We start from the raw sequence: 9,031 nt of genomic DNA, 5'->3' as shown, positions 1-9,031 counted from the left end.
ACAGGGAGAAATAAAAAATATGAAGGGACCACTGAAACTAAAATAATGTTATACTTATTCTTTTCTATTACAGTAACATGGGCTTCTCAGGTGGCTCAGAGGTAACAAGCCCACCTGCCAATGCAGGAGACGAGGGTTCAATCCCTCCCTGGGTACATGACTTAGTGACTAAACAACAATTATAGTAAATTGCATATAACATAAAATTTGCCATTTTAATAATTTTGAAGTATGTAAGCCTATAGTATGAAATGCATTTATAATGTAATACACCATCACTATTTAATTCAAGATGTTTTTAATCATGTCAAACAGAAACCCTGTAAACTTTAAGCAATCATTTTTCATTCCCTCCTCTGCACAACCTAAGACCAAAACACATATGCTTTGGATTCACATTTTATATAAATTGAATCATACAACATATGACCTTTAGATTTTAACTTTTTTCATTCACCATTGTTTTCAAACTTTATCCACATTGTATATAACATTAGTACATCATTCCTTTTTATGGATGAACAACATTCCATTGTATTATATAAATATACTACATTTTGTTTATCAGTTGACGGAGATTTGAGTTTTTTTCTACTTTAAATGAATAATGCTGCAATAAGCATCCATGTGCAAAATTTTCTTTGAACACCTGTTTCAAGTATTTAGGGTATATTTCAAGAAATGGGGTTTCTGGCCTTGCTGCGGGGCCGCAGCTCTTCCAGCCGCCAGACAATGTCGTCTCACTTCGTAGAACAGCCACCGCCCCCGCACAACAACAATAACTGTGAGGAAGGCGAACAGTCTCTAACATCGCCTGCCGGCCTCAACAGTTCCTGGGTGGAGCTCCCCATGAACAACAGCATTGGAAATGATAATGGAAATGGGAAGAATGGGGGGCTAGAGCATGTACCCTCCTCATCCTCCATTCACAATGGGGACATGGAGAAGATTCTTTTGGATGCACAGCATGAATCCGGACAGAGCAGTTCAAGAGGCAGTTCTCATTGCCAGCCCTTCCCCACAAGAAGATGGGCAGATCATATTTGATGTGGAAATGCACACCAGCAAGGACCATAGCTCTCAGTCAGAAGAAGTTGCAGAAAGAGAAAAAGAAGTGGATGCTCTGAAGAAAAGTGTAGACTGGGTGTCTGACTGGTCCAGTAGACCTGAAAACATTCCACCCAAGGAGTTCCACTTCAGGCACCCTAAGCATTCCGTTTCCTTAAGCATGAGGAAAAGTGGAGCCATGAAGAAAGGGGGGATCTTCTCCGCAGAGTTTCTCAAGATGTTCATTCCATCTCTCTTCCTCTCCCATGTTTTGGCTTTGGGGCTAGGCATCTACATTGGAAAACGACTGAGCGCGCCTTCTGCCAGCACCTACTAAGGGAGGAGAAGAGTCCCTGGGCCAGCGTGTGAATTGTGAAGTCGTGTCTTGTCACAGTAGTTTATTTGAACTTGAGACCATTGTAAGCATGACCCAACCTCCACCCTCTTTTTACGTATCCAAGTTCCAGTAACTCTCAAATCTAGTATTTTATTCCAACTCTGTTGAGGCATTTTACTAATACCCTCATTCCCTTTTTGGCCTGTAAAACACTTTCAAATTTCCTAATAAGAGTTTACTGTCATTTAGAAATTTGCAAGGGCTTCTTTTCTGCAAACACCACCAGCAGATTGTAATTTTGTCAAGAATGCCATTGTCTTCTCTCCATACTACCAGACCTAGACCTGCACCATTCATGGTATAAATCTTACTCTTACAAGATAACCCACCTGTCTCTTCAAATGAGACCAGGTTGCAAATGATATGAAAGCTTTGTTGTTTTGTTTTTCAAGACAAAGGCAAGCTTCCCTAAGCTTGAATTTATAGTTATGAAAAAAGAAAACAAAAACAAATAAAACAGACAAAATATAACACTAGGAAAAAAATATCCTGGGCAATAAAAAGTTATTAAAAAAAAAGAAAGAAATGGGGTTTCTGGATCTTATAATATTACTATGATTAGCTTTTTGATGAACCAGTAAAATGTTTTCCATAGCAGTTGCACCATGGAACAGTCCCACCAACAAACAGAGGATTTCAGTTTCCCCATATCATCAGCAACCTTAATTATTTTCCATGTTTTGAACATGGTTATCCTAGTAAATGTGAAGTTGTATTTCATCATGGGTTTTATTTGAATTTTACTGAGAGCAAATGACATTTGAGCATATTTTCAAGAGTCAGGCATAACTTAGCGATGAAACTACCACCATATCTTGTGCTTATTGGTCATTATCTTATTGGAGAAATTTCTATTTAGATCTCTTGTCTGTTTTTTTTAAGTTTTGTTGCTTATCTTTTTGTTGTTGAAGTATAAGTGTTCTCTATATAGTCTGAATTCATATATTCTGTATTCTTGACCTGTATTAGATATGATTTACAATCACTTCACTGTATAAGTTTAAGGCATACAGAATGATGGTTTGAATTTTATATATTGTAAAGTGTTTACCACAATTGGTTCAGCTAACATCTATCTTATATAGATACAATAAAAAGAATGGAAAAGAAGAAAAGAAAGAAAAATCTCTCTGTGATGAAAATGCTTAGGGTTTCCTTTGTTACCAAATTTCCTATATATTCTACATCAGTGTTAGCTGTAGTCATAATTTTGTACATTATATCCCTAGTACTTATTAATCTTATAACAGAAAAACTGAGTTGTTTGACCATTTTCCTTCTATTCCTGGTCCCTCACTCTCTTCCTCTGGTAACCACAAGTCTGATCTCTTTTGCTAGGAATTTTCTTTTAAAGATTTCATATGTAAATGAGATCATATAGTGTTTGTCTTTCTTTGTCTGACTTATTTCACTTAGCATAATGTCTTCAAAATCTATTCATGTTGTAACAAAAGGTAGGATTTCCTCTTTTATTGTGGCTAAATAATACTCTATTAAATATCTCACAAATTCTTTATTTGTATATGCCTTGGCTATTGTAAATAATGCTGCTATGAGCATGGGAATGCAAATATCATTCTTGGTTAGTGTTTTCATTTGCTTTGGTTATATTCCCAGAAGTGGAATTTCTGGATCTTGGTAGCTCTATTTTTTAATTTTTTGAGGACCCTCCATATTGTTTTCCATAATGGCTGTACCAATTTGCAATCATGCCAATAGTGCATGAAGTTTCCCATTTCTTCAGATCCACACCAACATTTGCTATCTCTTGTGATATTTTGATAATGATTACTCTAAGAGGTGTGAAATGATATCTCATTGTAGTTTTAATTTGCATTTCACTAATGACTACTGCTTTCGACCATTTCAAGTGCCCATTGGCTTTTCATATATCTTCTTTAGAGTAATGTCAATTCAAGCCATTAGCCCATTTTTAAACTGGGATTTTTTTTTTTTTTTTGCAGTTAGGTTGTATGTGTTCTTTATAGATTTTTGATATTGACCCTTTAACAGAAATGTGATTTGCAAACATTTTCCCCATTCTGCAGTTTGTTTTTCACTTTGTTGATGATCTCTTTTGCTGTGAAGAAGGTTTTTAATTAAGTGCTGTCCTAGTCCTATCTGTTTATTTTTCATTTTGTTGCTTGTGCTTTGCTTGTTGTATACAATAAATAATTACCAAGATCCACATCAAGGAGTTTTATTCCTCTGCTTTCATCTAGCAGTTCTATGGTTTCAGGTCTTACATTTAACTCTTTAATCCATTTTGAATTATTTTTACTGAGTGATATAAGATATATATCCAGTTTTATTCTTTCACGTGTAACTTTCTAATTATTTCAAAATTATCCATTTAAAAAAACTGTCTTTTTTATTGAGTATTATTGGCCCCCTTGTCATATATTATTTGACTGTATATGCTTGTATTTGTTTCTAGGAACTTGATTCTTCTGTTCTATTGCTCTACTTGTCTTCTTCAATTTGCTAAGACTTCTTTGTAGCCTAACACATGTTTTATCCTAGAACATATTCAATGTAAGCTTTAGAAGAATGTGCATTCTGTTGTTACATAGAATGTTTTATATATATGTTAAGTACATTTGCCTATAGTGTTGTTCAAATCTATTGTTTCTGTATTAATTCACTTCCTGCATGACCTCCCCAGTGTGGAAAGCAGGGTTTTAAAATCCCCAAATATTACTGCAACATTTTCTACCTCTCTTTTTAGATATTATTTTTTTGTTTGTTTTATATATTTAGATGTTCACATATTGGGTATATAAATATTGACAATTGTTATAACTTATTGTTGTTCAGTCACTGTCATGTCTGACTCTTTGCAACCTCATGAAATGCAGCATCCCAGGCTTCTCTGTTCATCCCTATCTCCCTGAGTTTGCTCAAACTCATATCCACTAAGTCAATAATGCCATCTAACCATCTCATTCGCTGTCGTCCCCTTCTCCTCCTGCCTTCAATCTTCCCCAGCATCAGGGTCTTTTCCAATGAGTCAGCTCTTCGCATCAAGTGGCCAAAGTATTGGAGCTTCAGCTTTAACATCAGTTCTCCCAATGAACATTCAGGGTTGATTAGTTAGTTATTTCAGTCGTTCAGTCATGTCTGGCTCTTTGTGACCCCATGGACTGCAGCATGACATGCCTCCCTGTTCATCACCAACTCCTAGAGTTTACTCAAACTCATGTCCATTAAGTCAGTGATGCCATCCAACCATCTCATCCTCTGTCGTCCCCTTCTCTTCCTGCCTTCATTCTTCCCCAGTATCAGGGTCTTTTCTAATGAGCCAGCTCTTCGCATCAGGTCACCAGAGTATTGGAGTTTCAGCTTCAACATCAGTCCTTCCAATGAATACCCAGGACTGATCTCCTTTAGGATGGACTGGTTGGATCTCCTTGCAGTCCAAGGGACTCTCAAGAATCTTCTCCAACACCACAGTTCAAAAACATCAGTCCTTCAGTGCTCAGCTTTCTTTATGTTCCAACTCTCACATCCATACATGACTACTGGAAAAACCATAGCCTTAACTAGATGGACCTTTGTAAGCAAAGTAATGTCTCTGCTTTTTAATATGCTGTCTAGGTTGGTCATAACTTTTCTTCCAACAGGGTTGATACCTTTTAAGATTGACCTGGTTTCAACTCCTTGCTGTCCAGGGGACTCTCAAGAATCTTTTCCAGTGCCACAGTTTGAAAGTATTAATTTTTTGGCCCTCAGCCTTCTTTATGGTTTAACTCTCACATCCATACATGACTACTGGAAAAACCATACTTTGACTATATCGACCTTTGTTGGCAATGTGGTGTCTCTACATCTTAAAACACTATCTAGGATTGACATAGCTATTCTTCCAAGGAACAAGTGTCTTTTATTTTTGCAGCAGCAGTCAGTGTCTGCATTGATTTTGGAGCCCCCCCGGAATGAAATCTGACACTGTTTCCATTACTTTCCCCATCTATGCCATGAAATGATAGGATCAGATGCTGTGATCTTCCTTTTATGAGTGCTGAGTTTCATGCCAGATTTTTCATTCTCCTCTTTCACTGTCATCAAGAGGCTCTACAATTCCTCTTCACTTTCTGCCACTAAAGTGGTATCATCTGCATATCTGAAGTTGTTGATATTACTCCTGGTGATCTTGTCATTCCAGCTTGTGCTTCATCCAGCCCAGCATTTTGCATAATGTACTCTGCATGTAAGTTAAATAAGCAGGGTGACAATATACAGCCTTGAAACACTCCTTTCCTAATTTTGAACCAGTCTGTTGTTCCATATCCAGTTCTAACTATTGCTTCTTGTCCTGTGTACAGGTTTCTTGAAAGGGAAGTAAGGTGGTCTGGTATTCCCAGCTCTTTAAGAATATTTCATAGTTTGTTGTGATCCATACAGTAAATGGCTTTAGCACAGTGAATGAAGAAGAAGTAGATTTGTTTGAATCCCCTTGCCTTTTTTATGATTCAGTGTATGTTGGCAATTCAATCTCTGGTTCCTCTGTCTTTTCTAAATCCAGCTCACAAATCTGGAAGTTCTCAATTCATATACTGCTGAATCCTAACTTGAAGGATTTTGAGCATAATTTCTTGATAGAGTGACAAATTTATCATTATATAATGACTGTCTCTTCTTACTATTTTAATTTAAAGTATATTTTTAAATATAAATATAACTACCTCTACTTTTTTGGTTACTTACTTCACTCTGTATGATAATCTCTAGGTCCACCCATGGCTCTGCAAATGGCACAATTTCATTTATTTTTATGACATATTCCATTGTATATATGTATGACATCTATACCCATTCCTCTGTTGATAGAAATTTAGGTTGCTTCCATGTACTGGTTATTTTAAATATGGATGCTATGGATATTGGTGTGCATGTGTCTTTTAAAAATATATTTAGTTGTCTTCTGAAGGGTTAATGCGGCCACAATAGGGAAAGTGGAGATGTGCTGCTTGCAAACAGGATGTTCTGCCAAGGAGACAGAAACAGCCTTGAGTTCAACGGCCCCTTGCCAACAAGGGAACATTCCCTTCCTGTGATAAGAAGGAAGAAGGGGCCCTGAATAATTTCTGCGGTAAGGAGAAATTTCACTCCCTTTTGCTGTATGATAACATTTATGCACATGCGCTGTACTGAACAAGTTTGTTCATACAGTCTGGAATTCTGCCCATAGGGGATGTATATAAACAAACCGCGAGCTCACTGACTTGCACAGTTCTTGTCCCTCTGGCTAGTGTATGTCTTTTGTGAGTGCATGTCTCGTATGTTCTGTGTCATTTCACTCGTAGTAACCAACATCTTCTATTCATGTGAAATTATTTTTTAGTTTTTTTCTATTTATTTACTTTTATTTTTGGCTGTACTGGGTTTTCCAGCTTGCACACAGGCTTTCTCCAGTTGCAGTAAAGGGGGCTACTCTCTAGTTGTGATGTGGCTTCTCTTGTTGTGGAGCACAGGCTGTAGACTGCAGGCTCCAGTAGTTGTGGTGCATGGGCTTAGTTGCTTCGCTGCAAGTGGAATCTTCCTGGACCAGGGATCTAACCAGTGTCCCTTGCATTGCAAAATGGACTTTTAACCTCTGGACAACCAAGGAAGCTCTGCATACATCTTTTTGAATAATGAATTTCTCTGTGCATATGCACAGGAGTGGAACTTCTAGATCATGTGATAGTTGTATTTTTAGTTTTTTTAAAGATCCTCCATACCATTCTCCATAGTAGCTGTACCAGTTTATAGTCCCACCAACAGTGTAGGGGGGTTCCCTCTTCTCCATATCCTCTCCAGCATTTATTGTTTGTAGATATTTTGATGAAATTCTGACTAGTGTGAGGTGATACCTCATGGTGGTTTGATTTGTGTTTCACTGATTAGTGATTTTGAGCATCTTTTCATATGCCTCTTGGCCTTGTGTATGTCTTCCTTGGAGATATGTCTGTTTGGGTCTTCTTCTCATTCTTCTTTGTTTTTTTTTTTTTTTTTTTGTTTTAAATGTTAAACTGTGTGAACTGCTTTGGAGATTAATCCATTGTCAGTTCTTTCATTTGCAAATATATTTTTCTGATTCTGAGGGTTGTCTTTTTGTCTTATTTATGGTTTCCTATTTTGTGTTCTAGCTCTGTGTTTCTTTCCAAAGATTGCTTTAACTATTCAGGGTCTTTTGTGTTTTCATAAGAACTGTAAACATTTTTAATGTAATTCTGTGAAATTAAGATTGCTAATTTGATAGTGATTGCATTGAATCTGTAGATAACTTTGGGGTATGTAATAATTTTCACACTCTTGATTCTTTCAATCCAAGAATATGGTATATCACTCCATCTGTTTATGTCATCTTTGATTTCTTTCATTAGTATTTTATAGTTTTCAGAGTAAAGATCTTTTGCTTCCACAGATAGATTTATTCCTAGATATTTTATTTATTTTGCTGCAGTGTTAAATAAAATTGTTTCCTTTATTTCTCTTTCTGATGTTTCATTGTTAGTGTGTAGGAATGCAAGAGATTTCTGTGTATTAATTTCCTATCCTGCAACATTACCAGATTTGTTGATTAGCTAAAATACTTCTCTGGTGGCACCTTTAGGATTTTCTATGTATATTATCATATCATCAGCAAACAGTTACAATATTACTTCTTCTTTTCCAATTTGGATTTTTAATTTCTTTTTACCCTATGATATTTTTGACTAGGACTTCTAAAACTTTGTTGAATAATAGTGACAAGAGTGGACATCTTCTTGTTCCTGATCTTAGAGAAAAAGCTTTCAGTTTTTGACCATGGAGAATGATGTTTGCCGTGGGTTTGTCACACATGTCCTTTATTATGTTGGGGTAGGTTCCCTCTATGCCCACTTTCTGAAGAGTATTTATCATAAAATGGTTTTGAATCTTTTCAAAAGCTTTTTCTGCATCTATTTAGATTATCACATGAGTTTTATTATTCAATATTTTAATCTGGTATATCACATTGATTAATTTCTGTATATTGAAGAATATGTGCATTCCTGTGAAATATCCCAGTTTATAGTGGTGTATGATCCTTATAATGTGTTGGATTATGTTAGCTGGTATTTTGTTGAGGAGTGTCGCATCTATATTGGCCTATAATTCTTTTTTCCCCCATTTGGTATTGAGGGTAACAGGCAGGAAGGCCAAGGGTCTCCAAATGGAGGAAATCGCCTGCAAGTGTCAGACATTTTTATCTCTCTTAAGCGGCAGGAGGAAACAAACTAGTGATATTTTTTCCTTCTCTATACAAATTTAAACAGAGGTTTCTCTTAAAATTCTGTGTTGCCATAGTGACAGCTGGTTTCACCTGAAGTTAACCAATGCTTTTTTCTTATGGAAATGTTCATCTGAAGCTATGCTAATGTACTATGCATTTACCCCAAACTCTGTCTTCAAGTTGGTTCTGCCTCTTGGCTCAGAACCTACTTGATAAACCAGTATGTTATACTCAGATATTGTTCCTCTAAGCTATGTAAATGGAACTATTTCTATGGTGATCTTCCCTTCTTCAAGATTCAAGTTAATCATTTTATGGCCCAAGATGAACCATTTGGTACCAAGATT

The 9,031-nt window shown here is 36.4% G+C and overlaps 1 pseudogene across 1 annotated transcript; it reads left to right on the top strand.

Moving 5' to 3' along the window:
- The first annotated feature begins 732 nt into the window (after window positions 1–732).
- LOC102183495 lies at window positions 733–1,964 on the top strand (annotated as a pseudogene). Its single transcript, XR_001297519.2, has one exon. The product of XR_001297519.2 is annotated as a BCL2/adenovirus E1B 19 kDa protein-interacting protein 3-like pseudogene (transcript).
- The last annotated feature ends 7,067 nt before the right edge of the window (window positions 1,965–9,031 follow it).

This window comes from Capra hircus, assembly GCF_001704415.2.
Source record: "Capra hircus breed San Clemente chromosome X unlocalized genomic scaffold, ASM170441v1, whole genome shotgun sequence".
NCBI lineage: Eukaryota > Metazoa > Chordata > Mammalia > Artiodactyla > Bovidae > Capra > Capra hircus.
Note: the sequence above shows the minus strand (reverse complement) of the source record. Positions and strands in the feature narration are given on the sequence as shown.